The 19,207-nt window shown below is 40.3% G+C and overlaps 1 protein-coding gene across 1 annotated transcript in view; it reads left to right on the forward strand.

Moving 5' to 3' along the window:
• The first annotated feature begins 868 nt into the window (after positions 1-868).
• The window catches only part of LOC5574969 (zinc finger and BTB domain-containing protein 49), a 125,032-nt gene continuing 106,693 nt past the window's right edge, over positions 869-19,207 (forward strand). Inside the window, exon 1 of the mRNA XM_001655390.2 lies at positions 869-2,148. The gene's annotated coding sequence lies outside the window, so the exon portion shown is untranslated. The remainder of the gene's footprint in view (positions 2,149-19,207) is intronic.

A 19,207-nucleotide genomic window follows, 5' to 3' on the forward strand; every position in this document is an offset into this window, starting at 1 on the left:
TACAAGGCTAACTTGATGTCAATTCATGTTACAATGGTCAACAATATTTAACATTAATAGTAGGAATAATATTCTCACACTATTTAACATTGAAATGATTGAATTTCACCAGAGTGTCCGAATATTGGTCCTGTCCGGATTTTGATTTATCACGGTAACAGTTTATCAATAAATCAGTTGTAATTATGATAAGTTACTAAACTTAATTCATTTAATTATAAAATTCCCTATTTGTGGATTTAATTTACTAGCAAACGTTCTGATCCGTGCTCCATTTACGCCAAAAACGAGCGCAGTCATATCATATTTCTCTAGCGTTCACTAGCGTTCTTGCGCGTCGAAGCAGCAAATGATTTCCACAGATCTCTTTGAACCTCTTTGCTTCGCCTTCAGTATACCAGGTAAGCGCGTTTTCCATATAGTTTGCATTGAGAGAGCTTTGACTCTTTTCTCTTCTCTCCTTTTATCCCTTCTCTACTCCTGCAATATGTCATCGCCCTTATGTACATTGGAATGAACGCTACTCTCTCTCCGCATTTAAATGTTATCAATCCCTCTTCGCACTCCTTCACCCCATCCTCCAACCCTACTCGCAAAAAAAAAAACCGTTCCAAACAGATGCAACATGCAACAGCCAGCAGCAAAAACTCACACGTTGTTTTTTGCTCTCCCTCTGAGCGTTAGCTCTTTGTGTTCCTTTGTTGCTCTCTCTTAATTGCAAAAAAAGAAGGCCACATTGTGTCTTTCGCTCCCGAAACCGGTAGCGAAAGCGAGATGCAAACAACAACAAAAAAGGCCCCGAAGAGAGTGGTAGAAAAAAATCTGCTCTCTCGGCGCCTACTGCGATCGGATCGTCGTCGGTTCGCGCCCGTCATCGTCATTTCGAAAACAACCTCCGTCGAGAGCGGTTCGTGTCTGTACTCTGGTTACCCGATGCTTCACGCGGTTCGTTTTCTCTGGACTGATTTTTATTATTCCTGGAATAATAAATAAGTGTTTTGCTCGCTTCTTGCGAAGTGTTAGAACCCGCGAACAGTGTGTTAATGTGATATGAGAAGAAAAAGTTCAATTTAGCGGAATTTTCCTTTGTACGCTGGAATCTTGTAAACACAGAACGTTGTCTCCGTTGATGATTAGTCAACGACTCGACGGCGCGGCGATAATAGTGGTGAGCTCGATCCATCAAATTTTTGGATTGTTTTGATTTACAAGGCGCGACAAGTGGCAGTGACTATCCCGCCTCTGACTGGAACACGTGCATGATTCATATTCTCGGGCCTTGCGCTCGCTCGGGTCCTGTGCATTGCGCTCGTCAAGTTCGAACGAGGGGTAAACGTGAGAACGTCAACGGAGATAAAGCGGCGCCTCCCACCTGGGCTGCATCACCTCCCGCAATCCGAGCAGGCGGTGTGCGCGCTCGTTTGTGGTTTTGTTTTTTTTCTTGTTTTGCGTTTATCAGTCTGATGCCTACCTAATTTCAAGTGCAATTTGTGCGAAGGTTGCCACTGTGAGAAACGCTTCGGTGGAAGAAAAATAATTTCCATTGTTCAAACAATCGGCCATCGGTGGAAAAAACATTGAATCACACACACACAAACATACACACTCTGGGGGAATTCGATTCCGAATCGGAAAAAAGGTCGAGTGTTTTCCCAACAATCATCATAATCATCAAACAGTCGACGACGAGTGCGAGAGAAATAGCGCCGAGGTGGGCAAAATATTTTCGAAAAACCCCCTCTTCTGTGAATAACGTGAATGATCACCGTCTCGAGAATCAGATTCAATCGATAAGACAAAAAATCGGGTCAGAACCGAAGATTCATCGCATTGATAGTGAACTAGTAGGCGGCGAAGAGAGAGATAGAAAGAGAGGAAGGAAGTGTGTTGTACTTTTTCTGGAGCAAAGTTCGTGTGACGGACGTCCATTGAAAACAAAGTAGGCTAGACGCGCGTCACGGGTTCGGTTTGTCTCTCGTGAAAATATCAACCAGACAGAACATCCGTACGCTGATAAGCGAGTGAGTAAATTAGTGAGTGAGTGAGTGAGTGGGATTTGGCCGTCAAAAAACAATCGAGCGGCTGAGAACAGACATCCAAAAGCGAATCGGGGAAAAACAGCTCAGCACGTGGGCCGGAAAATTTCGGGTAAGTTTTTGATCAATTACGAATTATATTGCTTCCTCTGCCGTTTTCGCACCTTTTGTGGCGGATTTGAACAGAAAAAAGCTTGACCGGCGGGAAACAATTTCCGTGCAGCATTGGGCGATGATGCGCGTCATTTGTGCATCATTGCTTGCATTTACTCGAAACGAATGGAGATGTTCAGCGTCAGCAAATGTAATTTGCTGCTGGGTGGCGAGGGAATTATTAACATATTCATGGAAGGTTTCCGATCATGAAGCAATCAAGTTAACGACAATGGTCTTAAGGAATGATTCCAGAAATTCTAACTGTTGGTCTTCGATTCGAACTGGAGACTCCTAACGGCAAAACACAAGTTCCAACAAGGATGAATATTCAGATCTAGTGTAAAACTCAGTTAGTGTGTTGATTCATCTGAGGATTCATTGAAAGTAGCCGAAACAGACACGATCCCTGGACGTGGTCTAGAATGCAAATATGCAATCGAACCTAGGGATGTTTCATGCAAACTGCTGAATATTCAAATCTCCAGCTGTGGAGCCCAGACAGAGAGATGAAGTACGCAAAAGCAGATGTTGGTTCAATTTCCAAAGTATGTTACACAAACTTAGTTTGAGATCTGAAGGCGATTTTCGAATTTATTAGGCTGTTTCCTATTATGTGACAACATCATACGCTGGAGTGGACCCCTGAAAGTGATAAAAGACTGGAACGCGCAAAAATTGGACAACTTCAAATTGATGTGTTTCTATTGAAAATGCGTTAAAATACCTGAAATGCTGCATTTAAAAGTTGAGTGTATGTACACTGGTTGCTATGATGAGTTTTCACCTACTGCTTTCCAGTTTTCAAAATGACGTCCAAATTTTGCTCGCGCAGCAAGAGAATCCGACGTTCTCGCACAAAATTTATGTGAAGGCGAATTTCAAGCAGCTTCCGGGCAGGATAAAACCGCATCAGGAAAAGAAAAGGTGGCCGAAATTTTCAAAACCATCAAACTATCGAAATTTCCGTAACAATACCTCGTCCAGAATGCCATATGCACGTGTGGTGTAAAAAGTGACATTGTCATCACTACGGGCACTATCAATCAAGAGATCTACGTCTAATAGTGCCTCGAAAAGCGGCTGCTACCATTCCTGAAGCAACACTTTAGACCTGTGCTGTTCTAGCCAGAATAAACGAGCTGCCACTATGGGAAAAAGGCAATCGAGGCAATCGGATGCGAACAACGTGGTTTTGGTACCAAGACAAATTAAAGACCTCCATGTTCCTTGTAGTTGCCCAAAATTTTATGGCTCATAAGATAATCTAGAATGCCGTGAAAAGTGTACTGCGATCTGTCAAACTTGGGTACCTTTTTCACTACCGAGAAACCATATGCAGTACTAGAAGTGGTACCCAATCTGAGCCCGAGTGGGACGGACCTGCCACAACCCTCCCAACAGCCCAGAACTCCGCCATATCAAACGGTATTGGGCCTTGGTGGAATAGAATAAAAAAAACTATTAAATCAAAGGAAAACGAGCAGTAGTTTAAATCTTTTAAATCGTGTTTCAGTCTTTATTTCAAATTTAAAGTGCAATATAAGGCCATCTGAGTCTTACGAAAGCCCTAAATCAATAAGCAGGGCCATACTAAGAGAGAAAATCCTATCGAAATATTTCATGGTCTGAAGTTTCTGGCATCGCATATAATCGTGCTCTGCTATTCAAATCACAAATGCAAAAGTTGCAAAATACTAAGCTGAGAACTCCTAGAAGATACGAAAAACTGTTCCTAGAAGCTTCTTCTAGACGTACGAAAAGGCTTCTTCTATACGCTTAGGAAAGCTTCTGCTAGAAGCCTGGAAAAGTTTATCCAAAAAGCTTGGAAAAGCTTTACATAAGAACACGTATACGCTTGGGAGTGTTTTCAAAAAATTATTAAAGCATCTTCTAAATGCTTTGATAAACTTTTATTATAAGCTTGAGATTTTTTTTCTTAGAAGCTTAACATGATATCTACTGACAGCTTCAAAAAGTAAGCTTGGAAAAGCTTCTCTTATTAGCTCGAAAGAACTTTTACAGTTATGTAATTCTATCAAGGCAGTGGTCATCTGATCATGTGGGCCACCACAAATCTCACAGAGGACTGGTGTGGACTGCAGAATATGCATTTTGACGAATTCCAATAGTATGAGAAAAATTGCTTTTTTAGAGGGAGGTAATTTCTGTGCATCTTTTCCAAATCTCATAAATTTCTAAAATTTGGAAAAGCTTCCAGCATATTTTACAAAGTCAAAGCCAAGGCAAAAATCCTGCACGCTAGACAAATTTCCAAGTTATCTGAAGTCCACTACAAGACTTCTTAGTTGTATCAAACATTACTCAGTTTAATAGTTAATAGGTTGAGAAAGCATCTCTTAGAAGCTTCAGAAACTTCTTCTAGATCAGTCTTGTCCAACCGTTCTGATCCGCTGGCCAAGTCTCAGAAACCATATCTAGTAGCGGGCCAACATTATTTAAGACATTAGCAATTCCATACTTTTCGTGAAACAACGAAAGCTAGTCAGTGAATAATTTTTGTTTCTGGTAAAATTGATAACAGACCACTTTTGCTCAGTATACCTGTCAAGATTATGTAAAAACCCTTTGAACAATTTTCTAGGAACAGCTTCTTGGATTATGTGATACTTTTGTGCTTTTTTGAAGAAATTGTGTTGAATCTATCCCAGGATTTTTATGAGAAATCTTGCGAAAACTGTGAAAATGTCGTTTATAAAAATCCCACTCAGAATTATGTCAGAAATTCACATAGTATTTTTTCCAGCATTCCAATTATCCTATTAAGGATTTTGTCAAAAAAAAAAAAAAATACATATTCCAGATTCAGATTTTTGAGAAGCCTGCCCGAACTATGTGAAAGTTTTGCTCAAGATTCCTTTGAAAATTCTGAAATGGAATCTGTGAGAATACTGCCCTGAATCAAACCCAAAATTCTGTCGAAAATCCACCTAGTATTCTATCAGAAACCCGCTAGCCCTGCCTAGAATTTGGTGTTCCGTGGTGTTCCTGACTACTATTGTGTTATACCTATCAAACGTTCTATAAGATTTTTAGTCTTTAGGCTGTCTTGGTAGTGCTATTCGAACAACACGCCAATGCCATAGGGGACGTTAGCCGTGTCCCTTCAAAAATTTCAGATAGACAACCCCAGTGTGACTTTTTAACAGACTTTAGGCGTTCTTATCGACAAACATGATCAGAAGTGTCAAGGTCATTTGGACTCATTTTTCAATTTAAAATTTAAATTTGATATAGCCGTTATTTAAGCGGAAAATTTTGCCAAAACAGTACCAGAACACGGTCTATCGTGTTATTATTAAAAACAAAATTTTATCAAAAGGACCTTCAACTAACGCACATTAATGCAATCTATCGGAACAATTCGGAATCAATCAAGTGTCTATCAGGCATCTCCTTGCCTTTTGATCAACTTTGCCGAAGGTACTAGTCTTCCATCTATTCAGAATTTTCATATACATATATTTAAAATTTTGAAAGAATTCACTACTGATCACATGACTACCGGACAGCTCTTGCCAACTTTATCAAAGACAACTCTCTTCTATCTATCCAGAATCTTGAGATAAAATACAGAAATAATCGGGTAGCATTTAATCTCCTGATCAAATTTGCCTAAGTATCTCTTCCATCGATAAATGATCTTCAAATATATATATTATGGATCCGGCAGAAACCTGGACAACATTTTTTTTTAATTTGGTTTTCCTCAATCTCAAGCGTTGCGACTAATATTTGAATAGTACGCTGTACACTGATTTCAAAAAGTGATTTCAAAAAGTTAGCCACGTTGAGGCACGTCGCGAGTTCTACTGGCGCGATCCGTTTTGGTGGTGGCGCGACAATATTGAAATTATTAGAAGTTCACAAGCGTCACCACCAGTGAGTAGCCACCCAGACAACCAGAAATCGCATGAAAGTTCATGTTACAACTCGTTTATTCATGCTAATTACATCAAACTCGCAAAACACCGTTGATAGACTCGGCAGATTGATGAGCTTCCTCGCATAAAACACTTCTTTTCTGAGTTCATTTGTACATTTTGTTTCATCCCGTACACTCGTACAAAGTAAGTCGATTCAATCCGTAGCAGCTGTCAAATCGACATTTGTTACCATAAGTTAAGTCGCATAAGCTCACAGGTTAGTTCAGTGGAATATTTATACACTCGCATTGTATGTTATTATTCATCACATAATATATGCACGCATATCGCCTGCACTTTTGAACGTAGAAGGCCTTTTCGCGACATCTTATAAGTGAAATGTTGCACATACAAAGCCTCCAGGTGATTTCGTTATACATACATTTTGGTTGTCTGGGCAGTGAGTTAAATTTTCCGAATTTTCAGCACAAACGGTTGTCTGATTCTCTAGATTTGTGCTCTTAAAAATTCGAGGTTTGGCTTCGATGCATCCTACCTAAAGGGAATGATGATGATATTTGTTATCCATAAGTCAGGCATATACATTCCAAAGGTAGCTTTGTTGGATCACATTGGTCATTCATATTGTTTTAAGATTGCTTTTGGTGTTTCTCATTAATAAAAGAATACTGCAAACAGCTTTGTTTCCTGAGTCATATATATATACTTCAGGCTATCGACATGCATGGAGACACCATATTCTATGGTGACAGAGGGCTCGATTGGCTTGTCAGATAGATCGGGCCCGGGACATCCTGTCTACTGCGAATCGCTGCAGTTGATATAGGGCATGTCCATTGCCTGATATACTTTGACTACGATCACAAACAGTTTTTAAACTTTTCAACATTTTATCAGCTTTGTAAGTGCTGATCTGTAAAACAGATCCAGGAAACAAAAAATGCTTATCTTACTTTTAGAATCAAATCAAAATTAAAAATCATGTTTTACTTACAACAGATTGACAACAGATGGCTCACACTGATAAGCTTGTAGAGCATCAAATGGAGTTCCAAAACTTTGTAGAAATTGCTTAATTCGCAGAAAAAAAAATATAATTTTCGCTAGTTTGTGTTATAAAGGGTGTACGGAATTAAATTGCAGACGGGGTTGGTGGTCCAATGGCTACCACTTCTGCTTTTTTTGCTTTATTATAGAGACTTTAAGCCCTGAGCTGGTTCGTCTGATCGCAGTAGGTAAGCAGTAAGTAGTAGGTCATGCAGTAGGTCATGAATTCAATTTCAGGCCCGTCCCTTTGCTCGTACTTTATAGTTGTATTTTTCACTTGCTTCTATCTTCCAATCTTAATCTATCACAGTTGATCTATCACAGTTCATAGCATTTGCTAGAAATAGAGACGGACAAAAAACAACCGTTTCCCTACGCTCCCATTCTTCCATCATTATAGCATGTCTGCTAACCAATCAGCAAGCCTCTCTGCCATAAATTTACTACCCCTTTATCTTCCTGCATGAACTGGCGTAGACGCAGTGGTTTATACGGTCTACTGTGTCAGGTTAGTCAGGTTAATGCATCATCAATGGATTACCTGCTTTGCTCTAGTCCACAGTTGATCCGCAGAAGTTTTCTCCTTTGATTTTGTATGTCTTGTGAATGAAGACTTTAATCGATAAAATATTTGGTGGGCGCGATAGTCATCATCATTACACACATCTGGTAACAAATATTTTTTCCAAAATACTTCCCAATATTGAGAAATAATTCGCTGCATTTTTAAGATATTTCGCATTTCGCTATACAACTATTTTTCGCGTTACCTTTTAGCGATTTTTCGTGCATAGACACTAGCGCACGTGCGTTACTATGTGGTGAGTTGCGAATCAGGCTATGCATGTACTTCATTCCTCCCCATTCTCATTGGTCTGCATTCTGACGTGGCAGGTGCCACTTCTCCGTGACTTCCTTGCTAGAACTTTAGAAGAAAAAAAAAATCATTGGCCTAGTTCCTTGTATTTCGAATTGAATTCTAGTAGTTTTTCAAAGATGCTTTCCAAAAAATATCTTGAGGTTTTTTAATAGAAATATTAGTAATAGAACGCTAGAAGCGCTGCTCTCACAACACTGATTTTAATTATTATTACCTTAAATTATGGTTTTTCATTGTTTGTTGAGTACCATGTCGTTGTTTTGGTTTTTATAATCAATTTGACACTTTGATGCCCGGTACTCACGCTGTCAGTTCGTGGCAAACTAGATGTTGGTAACACGAATAGCAGCGACATTAGCATTCTTAGGTTAATGCTTCTACTGGTTTTTCTGACGATTTGTTGGTGAGGAACGATTTCTAGATATAAACCCTGAATTGTTAACGAAGAAATTGAGAGGATCCAGAGGAATTCTAGATGGAATTCCTTTGTAATATGTGAAGTTTTCATTTATCAAATAGTTTGTCGTATTCTTCTGGTAATTTCGGAATGAATTAATTTGACAGATTCTTGACATTAACCTATGGAGTTTCATAATAGATTGTTGTCATTATTATTTTTCTCTCTGTCCGCTACCAGTCTTGGGATTATGATTGTTGAGAGTTGGTATGCAAAGAAAGGTTATGTTCACTTCATAGATTGCCCATAGGTATGGACCACTAGATTTCTTTAATTATGGCCTAACCCAAAGTCGAAATAAAGACCTCAATGTTCCTTACAGTTGTCCAAAATTTTATGACACATGAGATAGGGTTTCGTTCTACTTCGTCGTAAGGGCTATTATTCGTCGTATCAAACTTAAAATGTTCCACTACGGTGGATATTTCAACATAGATTCATTTTCCAAGTGTAATTTTGTGAAAGCTGTTATGGTTCGTACACTTGTACACCAAAAACTACTACTGTATACCAATTAAACTACTGTATTTCGTTCAATAACTTCAGTTCATTTATCCACTTTGCACTTTTTCACCGAAATTGCATGGACGAACACGATTTGAGAGGAATGCATAAAGCTAAGTATGCTGTTTCGCTCAAGAAAAGTGAAGAAATTTCTTAACTGATTGAGTCAAGAAATTTCCAACAGAGAGCCCCCTTTGAAATGACATTTCTTCTCAACTGCGTACTGCGATCAGAAAAATGTGATTTTCTGGACCATTTCTAAGATGAAATTTTCCACGCATCGAGATAGGCGATTTTCTTGTCAGTAAGGTGTGGCCCAATTAGAATTGGAACATACACAAATTGGAATAATTTGGATATAATTCGACAAAAATGAATCCTGTTTTAACTCTAATGTTGCATTACTTGCACGGCAAAAAGTTCGGTTTTGGCCAAATCGCGGTCTAAAATGTTTGGATTTGAATCAATGGTCCTGATTTAAATTCACAGTCGACGGTGTACAGTAACTGCCCGACGCTTTCTTTGTGCTTGCGTTCTGTCAAAATAGTTACTTCGTACTTATTCAGTACGAGCCACACAGTATTTATTAAAAAACCTTACATTTTTGCAATTTCTATTCCTGATCAAGAAGTTTATTTTTCAAATTTTTGTGCGCAATTATTTCCCTTCTCTTTTCTTCCATGTTGAATTTCTCATAAGTGCGTTAGAATTAAGCTGCGATAAAAATCATGTGATATTATTATGGCTATAGAGCTCACATGGCTTCTAAATTGGACCACTAGAGTCATTGTAAGCACCAAAGATGTTTGTTCCAATTCTAAGTGGGCCACCCTTAGCAAACTAGCCTTAACGATCGACACCAGTCACACCACTTTATGATATGAAAACGATACGACGAATTGAGATTACGGCAAGATGCATTTTCTTTGCATTTTTTCCAAAAAGAGATCAAGATTTATCAAAATCTTATTGTAAAATGCTGAAGCCGTTTTGAGAAAGAATTGTTTGGCATCGGTTTGATCAGCACCATTCCCTGCAATACTGGGAAAATTGCAGTTACGTGAAGAAATACCCAAGATTTATAAAAAATGGGCTTTTTCGCAAACTGTTTAGCTAGCTGGCGTACGAGAGGACCACCAATTTGATAAAACCGAAAGGATCACCCTTTAGCTTTAGCGTATACTAGCAATCAGTGACATAAAATTGTAATTCTAAAGATGTGTGCCGATGGCGGCCTGGTTTGGTCGAATCGTTCGAAGGATTTTTTCTGATTTATTGGAGGGATTCTGTCCGAATCTCGGGATAGATTGTATCTGAAATCAAAACCTCCAGTGTTGAATTCCTGAAAAAATTTTTGCTGGATCTGTATGGAAAAATTGTACTAAGATCTTGTAAATATGAGTACCGAAGGATCGAATTCAGCACCTATTAGACCTGATGTCCAAAACGTTCGTGTCCCGGCAGCACTATGGCTGTTCAGGTGGCCAACATAGAAAAAAAAAAATCTTTTTCTCATAGGTTTTTCTTGTACATCATTACATTATGAACACTTATATTAAGATATTTCAAGAATACAGTAGCATGCAGTTGCTCAAAATATCATGGAGCCGAATGTAATAGATCAAGACAAGATGATCAAGTGTTTTACCAAGAGACCGAATGCAGTACTAAGAGGTTCTGAGTCCGACTACTTTTTCTACCTGGCGTTGGCGTTACGTCCCAACAGAGCCTGCTTCTCAGCTTAGTGTTCTTATAGGCAACCCAGCAGTTATTAACTGAGAGCTTACTTTGCCGATTGACCACTTTTGCATGTGTATATCGATGACACTCTATGCTCTAGGAAGTCGAGAAAATTTGCTTTACGAAAAGATCCTCGACGGTGGGATTCGAATCCACGACCTTCAGCTTGGTCTTGCTGAATAGCTGCGCGTTTACCATCACGACTATCTAGGCATTGGGTGCGACTACTTCTTCTTCATTTCATCTTCATCCTACAAAAATCTTTGAGTTGAACTTGGTTGAACATAGCGGTCAGTTATAAAATCGACAACTTACACTATTCAGGTTACAAAAACTGTCATCCACAAACGACATCCTTTTTGTCTTAATTTGAACAGATCCCGTCCATCTCTTCCGAACGTTCCCATTCAAGGTGCGCTCACATCGCATAAAACTCATAAAACTTTTCCACCTACCCTCTACCCAAACGGTCTCCATCATGTGTGTGCTTCACCTTCTTTGTGGGTGGGGGCGGATGAAAGGACACAATGAAACGGCAAAACGAGAGGAAAAAAACCTGACCCGAATGTTTTCGATCCCCCGGCAGGGGGATAATATGGGACGGAGAACCCTCCGAAGAACAAAACTTCAGAGTCCTCACATCAGTGCTGAGAGGTGAAACGGACGGGAAGAAAAATCGGGAAAATGTGTGCCCAAAAAATCGATACTTGGCAGAGAAAGTGGGAAATTTGTTGTGCCAGCGCCATCGTCATCGCCATGCCATGTGCAGGCGAAGGTGGTTTGGTTAGAACGACGACAACGATGACGACGACGACGACGACGATCATCATCATCATCATCATAACCGAACAATAATTTTACGATTTTTTTTTCTTCATGGTTCCACGAGGATGGAAATTTCCATTTCTTATCGATTTCCTTGGTGCCCGTGGAATGGTGATTTTGAAATTTCGGTGCGATAAGCTGTCCGGGCATGGTAACGTACGTACTGTTTGTTTCGACGACTATTGCGGAAGGGAATTGCTATAGGTATTTAGAGGCGCCAATATGATTCAATGACAATGAGCTCGGGGTAAGCTTCCAGTGATCTTTCAGATCTGAAATTCAGAAGCGATTTGATAAACTGGGAAACGTTACTCTGAAATGATTTGCTTGAAACATACCGAGACATTGAAGTACAAAAAAAAATTGGTGTCCATAATTGATTTGAAGAACTGGCTTTTCTGGCTACTAGACACGGTGATCCTCTGACCGTTATATCAGAAAAAAAAATCACTATCAAATCTGTACTCACCAGTAGTTTTCTATAGCTGTGTTGCATGTTTGGGCAAAATTACAAAAAAAAATCCTAGGGCCCATTTTGAAGTTACGCCCTTTTAATTGTATAAGTCCATAAATTCAAAGGAAATCTGGGCTATTTAAAAGGGTTTTCATTGGCCGTGATGAAGTATACCATCAAAATTCTATTCAATGTTTGTTTATTTGATTATTTGTATCTTATGAATGGAGTTTTGAGTTACCTGTTTTGGAGCGTCTTGCTGGGTAGTGCTTCGTGAAGCCCAAGCAGGACAGTTCGGTTTTGCGTCGTCCAATTGATTTTGCTGGCGGATTCGCGCGTGTTACACATGATAACACATTTTTTCTTGAAAGCGTAACTTTTATATATTATTAAAACAAACTTTGTATGGTTCGTCACTATAAGTATCGGCATTATGCTTGTTTTATACAATTTCAGAGATTTTTTTTCCTGTTTTGGAGCGTCGTCCGACAGATTTTGCTCGCGGTTTCGCGCGTGTTCTCGTCGCTGGAGATTTTTTCCCTGTTTTGGAGCGTCTTGCTGGGTAGTGATTCGTGAAGCCCAAGCAGGACAGTTCGGTTTTGCGTCGTCCGATAGATTTTGCTCACGGTTTCGCGCGTGTTTTTGTCGCCGGAGATTTTTTTGTTATACAATCCGATGACTCTGGAGAGATCGGTTTTGCTTTTTACTGGCTATTGAGCAAAAATATTACTGCACAATCGACAAGCATTTCGCGAAATACTATTTATACTATAAATAAACTATTTTTTTCTCTTTTGATTGCCGGCATTCAAAAGATTAAATTGAAAACGCTTAAACAACAAATTATGATCTATCGCCAGCTTTCTAGGCGAATCCTGACAATATACCTTCCCCAACCTCCAACTCCGTAGCACTTATGAGGGTGTCGCTGAGTCGGTGGCCTCTCATTAAGTAAGTGCTACATCAACATTTCCTTCCCCTATCCCAAGTTACGGTAAAGATGGGCGTGGCCGGGAATAGTGATATTCATGCTTTTAGTATTCTTGTTTATGATTTGAACAAGGTATATTCCCCTGCCTTGTTCCTGAAAGTAGTCAGGATGAGATTATTAAAAAGAAACATGAATGTTGCTAGTATCCAATCTACGAAGTATACCGTAACTACGCTAACGCTAACGCTTATGAATGGAGTTTTGAGTTACGCCCTTTTGGAGGTGTAATCATAAAAAAACACTAATTTTAAATAGGTGAATTATGCATTCTCAAACAATGCCATTCAATGTGCCATCGAAAACATTTGAACATATTTTCAAATGTTTTCAATGGCACATTGCACTTACATGACGTCAAAGGTTTTCACAATTGACTGATTTTCTATGGGGCTTTGCACAAAAATCAATCCCTCTCTTTTACTCTTCCACGAAATTAGTAAACAACAAGGCCAGTAAACGTCAAAATCCCATACAAAATCTAAACAGTGCAGAGCCCCATAGGCCAATTTTGCAATATAATTATTGTGTATTTCTTTCACTACTGGACTGCGAAGTGCGGCCTCATGAGTGCGAAAGTGTGAATAAAAATGCGGGATTGCATTGAATGCTGTTGGTGTCTTCAGAGCACTTATTCTTTGATTTACGAAGAATAAGTCCCCCGAAGACACCTACCGATTTGATCCAATTGCGCACTTTTATTAGCGTCTCCGCTCTTGTAAAAATTTCTGCGATAGTCCAGTGGTGAAAGAAATGCGCAATATTATTATAGAGTTTTGGCACTTCTCAGCAAAAAAATGCTGTAAACTTTCACCTACCTCTGTGGCTCTGTGGATCTCATTTATCGGTTTACTTACTTAATGGGCGGTTCAAATAAAAATGTAGTAATGTTGTGTTTACTACATTATCGGTAGTAAACGCTATACGTGGAACACGAGTGGAACATGTTTGTGTCATTTTTCTGTCTACACCTTTCGAACATATTACAAACAACGCGTTGCTATGAATAAAGGTAGCATTTACTTAAAAGCTACTGGTAGTTAGCTTCAGAGGTTGCTACTCATGCATTGCGATTGTTGAAATAAATGGAATAATAAAAATTTGAGTAAATATCATGGGAAAACGATGTCAGCTTTGATATTTCGAAAGGTATTTTGAGATTTTCGTAGAAATTTTGATGTTTCGAAAAGAATTTTGAGATTCCGGTAAGGAATTTTGAATTTATTTGAGAGATCTGGTATTTTTTCTGACGTTAAGTCCCAACTGAGACAGAGCCTAGTTCTCAGCTTAGTGTTCTTATGAGTACTTACACAGTTTTTAACTGAGAGCTTTCAATGTCAATTGACCATTTTGCATCTGAATATCGTGTGGCAGATACGAAGATACTCCTTACGATAATTATGTTCAATCTGGCATTACGATAATTATGTTGTTTCTTAGGAATTCTCGGATGTCGGATGGATTTCAGCTAATTAATTCTTAATTTATGTAAGAATTCTGACATCCCAGATTCTCTGATTTCCTTTGGAATTCTGGAATACCTCTAGTAATTCTGGGTTTCCGATAGTCACTCCAGATTTGTTATAACCATTCTGGGATTGTGTAAGCCATTCTGGGATTCTTTTGGGAATATTGTAAATCCGGTATTTGATCTGGCTATTAATCTTTTGAAATTATTCGGGTACCTTTAAGACGGTATTTCTGTTAAAATCTCTGAGATTTCAGTGCGATTCCTGCAAACTCTGGTCCGAATCTTTACAATTCTTGTAAACTTTAGATCCCTTTGATTTCCAGTTCCGTTGGGATTTCAAAGAAAATCTTCAATTATAAAAAAAAGTATAAACCTTTGAGCGTCTGAATATAAAAATGTAAAATAAAATCCTTAATTCAACCACTATTGTGAGAATTTATTTTTATTTCTAAGGATTCCAGGGATACTACCAGGAAACCTACCGAAGTAACGAGAATACCTCAGAAATACCAAGAATCCCATATCCATCATCGGAGTTCAACATGCTGTTTTGTTTTTAAATTCACAGAGGAAGCTCAAAATTCTACCGCTATTTCATCAAATTCTCAGTACTGGAATCTTGAAAATGTTAGGAACTTCATAATGCCACAATTGCTGTAATCTCATGGATACAGATTTCTAGCTAAAATTCCTTGTTGTCAAATCATTATAACATTCACATGCACATAAAGTGAATGGTTATCGCAAATTTACACTTCAAATCGTGTAAAGTTACATAACCTACATGAATTTGTGTTCATGATCGATTACACGATGCATAGCGATAGTAATATTCTTATTTTCACATGATTGGTCGCGTGAATAAGCGACAAATTTGGCATATATGCATGATTTTATTGATTTTAAGTGTCACACTGAATGTAATTTTCTTAACGTGTAGCATCATTCTGCACTCTGAATAGAATTTCATTAACGTGCAGCATCAGACACTGCTCATGTTCGAAAGTAGTAGGAACTACATGTTCGAAAGGTTTTTTATTCAAACTAAAAGTGTAGTAAACTTTGTGGATTTTGTTTTTGAGTAGATGCTACATGTAGTAAAGTTCAACGCTTTTTATACGCCTCAAATCGCGAAACGCAACATACTGTTAGCCATCTATACTTTGGTAGCGCAACTAGTCAGATGATGAGAGATTTGATTTTTCACGCATCCATCACATGCCGCTGTGGGGAAAAATGTTTTATTTTCCTGATATAAGACGGTTCACAGTGAAACAGTTAGACGGAAAAGGTAGGAATATCCATTCTCTATTTTCTACATACGTTTATTTTTTGTATTATTGCACTACTTTCATAAAAGTTGAGATCCGGCTGGTGGGAGCAATAGTTTGAGGTTGGAAAACCAGAATATGTGAGCTTAGTTTCATTGGAACTTTCCCCTGAGCGATTTTTGCACTTGAATAACACACGTTTCGAAACATTCTCCACTACCTCTAAAAATACCATTGGGTAGAGAAATGAATTCTCTACCATTAAATTTCATTCTATTTCATACATTATTTCACTTAAGCGGTGAAAATAAATATTTTGTTCCGAATGTTTTGAAACCATGAATGAGTTTGACATTGTTCTCGTCAACCATCATCATGACGACAGCAGCACACCCCACCGGACGAATTGTCGTCTTGGGAGCGAATTCATACCGCCCAATGAGTCTGGATGAGCTTCTCGGTTGTGGTGGCTCAGGAACCGTCTGATTATGGTGCAGGTTCCAAGAATCACCGCTTTTTGGATGCTGTATAGGTTCCAGCTCGTCTAGGGACCTTAGCAGATATTTCGGGACAATCCCGGTTGCTGAGAGGACTACCGGAACTATACGGACGTCCTCTAGGTGCCCCATCTGCTTCAACTCCTCCTCCAAGTCGTGGTACTTCGCTGTCTTGTTAGAGAACGTTGATTGAACATTGTGGTCCAGCGGTACAGCGATGTCGATGAGTGTAACTCGTTTCATCCTTTTGTCGTAGACTACAATGTCGGGGCGGTTGGCACGGATGAGGACGTCCGTTATGATCTCGCGATTAGTACAGCTTATGCAACTTTTTTCCAGAACCTGGTCAGGCAGGTACTTGTAGTAGGGCACCAATCGATCCACCATCCTCCTGCGCCAGATGCAGGACGCTGAAACCGTGGTCAGCTTCGCATACAGTGCCTGGATATCGGTGACGCCTCTTCCTTCTGCTGCACGTGGCAGGGTGACTCTTTCAATGGATTTTGGGTGGCGCATTCGGTGCTTGGTGAACGCCACTCGTACTGCTAGTTCTACCGCCTACAAGTCAGTCTTGGTCCACATTACCACCTCGAATTTATACGTCAACTGGGGCACAGCAAACGTGTTGATCGCCTTCACCTTGTTGCCGGCAGACAGAAAGCTCTTCAAAATACAGTTGACACGAGACAAGAACTTTTCCTGCAGTCCTTCTTGATCATCGTGTGGCGAATACCTCTTAGTTGCAGGAATCCAAGGTATTTATACTTTTCGCCTTCAATCATATTCCGAATCTCCTCCTGCTCGTTGACGCGGAAACAGCTGGCATCCATAACATGACCCCGACGTAGATGAATTGACCGGCACTTGTCAATACCTATCTCCATCCGGATGTCGTTACTGAATGTCGTAACTAGCTGCAGCAGCTGATGCAGCCTCTGCACTGATTCTGCAAATAGCTCCAGGTTGTCCATATAGAACGTGTGGGTAACTTTTGTACTCCTTTCCCCACTTTTCAGTTGGTAGCCATAGTTGCTTTGGTTGAGTGCGTCGGTAATGTGTAGGGATGTGCTCCGCATCCCCATCGCGTGTTGCATCAGCCTGATAACGTTCCCGTCTACCTTATACAACTGCAGTACGTTGAGAAGGTACGAGTGCGGTACTGAGGCGTATGCCTTTTTGTAGTCGATGTACGCCATACTCAGGTTCCTTTGCTTTTGGGTAGCTTGCCCTACAATGACTGCATCTACGATGACCTGATCTTTGCAGCCTTACGTGTTTCTGCGACACCCTTTCTGTTCCTCGGTCGTCACGTTGTTGAGGCGCGATGGGCTTGCACCCTTCTCATTATTACCGACGATTGCACTTGGTACATACTCGAAAGGCACGTTATTGGTCTGTACTTCACTGGGACAGCTGTGTTTTGGTCCTATGGCAGAAGAAATGTGACACCCCTGGTAATGAATTCCGATAGCTGCGTGAGGTCTCCTAGTACCGTATTGAAGCATTCCGCCATCCGCCCATGGATTGTTGTGAGTTTTTTATACCAAAAATTGTGCACAAAATCAGGTCCTGGTGCACGGGTAGCCTCACATATATCCTGCGGCCGTGTCTCCAATTCCATTACACTGTCTCTCTTCTACTGCTAACCACATCCCATCGCCGTTGTGTTCGGTGGGGTTCTCCCATAAATTGGCCCAAAATTGTGTAACGTCGTCAATCTCCAGAAGTCCCTCACCAAAGTCGACCTTGTCATTTCGGATGCGGTTGTAGAACTCCCTCTCGTTTATGTTGAACATCCGGTTTTGTTCCTTCCGCTTCGAACATTCTCCATAACGTCGCAATCGTTTCACAAGAGCACTCAACCGCTGTACATGAGTGTCGAGGATCTCAGTAATGTCGATCGATTCTCCTGCTTGTACTGTGTTAATCGACCAACCTTTGACCGCAGTGTGGCGATCCGGCTCTCAAGGCGTCGCATTCATGCGGGTTTTTGTACATTGGGGCGTGTGCCAGCTTCTCCTTGCGGGCGTAACTACAGCTACTGCAGCTGCATACACGATAAACTGCAGATCCTCAAGGTTCTCCACGGCTTCCAAGCACTGTGGCAATATATCCTGATTTAGGATGCTAACTGCACTCGTCAACCGGTAGGAATACCGCAGCTTCGGTATCCGGTGCCGGGACATGGAGTCTTTCCCACGAAACTGCGTAACTGCTGTGCCCATATGGAGCGCTAGTTCATCTCGTAATTGCTGTCATTGCATATCCGCTGTCGGTCCTGGAGCAGTGGGTACAGGTGAATCACTCACGACTCTCACTCGCGATCGATGCATCCAGCCCAACAGAACTCCTTCTCGACGTATCGCTCGATCTTGTCCCCTCCTCTCCTATTTCCCTCTGCACTTCCAGCTTGATGTACTCCACTTGTGCAGCGGTGAGCATATTATGAGACATATTGTGTCACTGCACAAATATCTTCCTCTCTCTTTCACTCCTACATAAAATTAGTAAGCAACAAGGTCAGAAAACGTCAAAATCCCATACAAAATCAAAACAGTGCAGAACCCTATTGCACGTTCTCGTGTATACAGCTTGTTCAAGTAAAGCTAGCGCGCAAAGCGAGGGAATCGCTCGTTGAACATCTCCAGCATCCCTGATCTGCTAGACATGTCCGTCTCCATCCTTGTGCAGACATAGTAGCAGCGAATCACATACATATTCATCTCCCTCGTCCACATGATCCGCTGCCGTCGGCCGCCTGCCAACGTGAGTGACTGACGTCTATCTGAAGATTTCGCTGTAATGTTTGGTTTTATTCGTTTATTTTTAACAATCTATATATGTAAATAAAAATGGAACGGTGTTTGTATGTCACAAAATGGCTTGAGAACGGATGAACGAATTATCGTAAGTTTTTCACTGTTGCGCTCGACAAGAGATGTAACGTGATTGTGCCAGGAAAAAGTTTGGAAAAGA

Source organism: Aedes aegypti, chromosome 1 (genome assembly GCF_002204515.2).
Source record: "Aedes aegypti strain LVP_AGWG chromosome 1, AaegL5.0 Primary Assembly, whole genome shotgun sequence".
Lineage (NCBI taxonomy): Eukaryota > Metazoa > Arthropoda > Insecta > Diptera > Culicidae > Aedes > Aedes aegypti.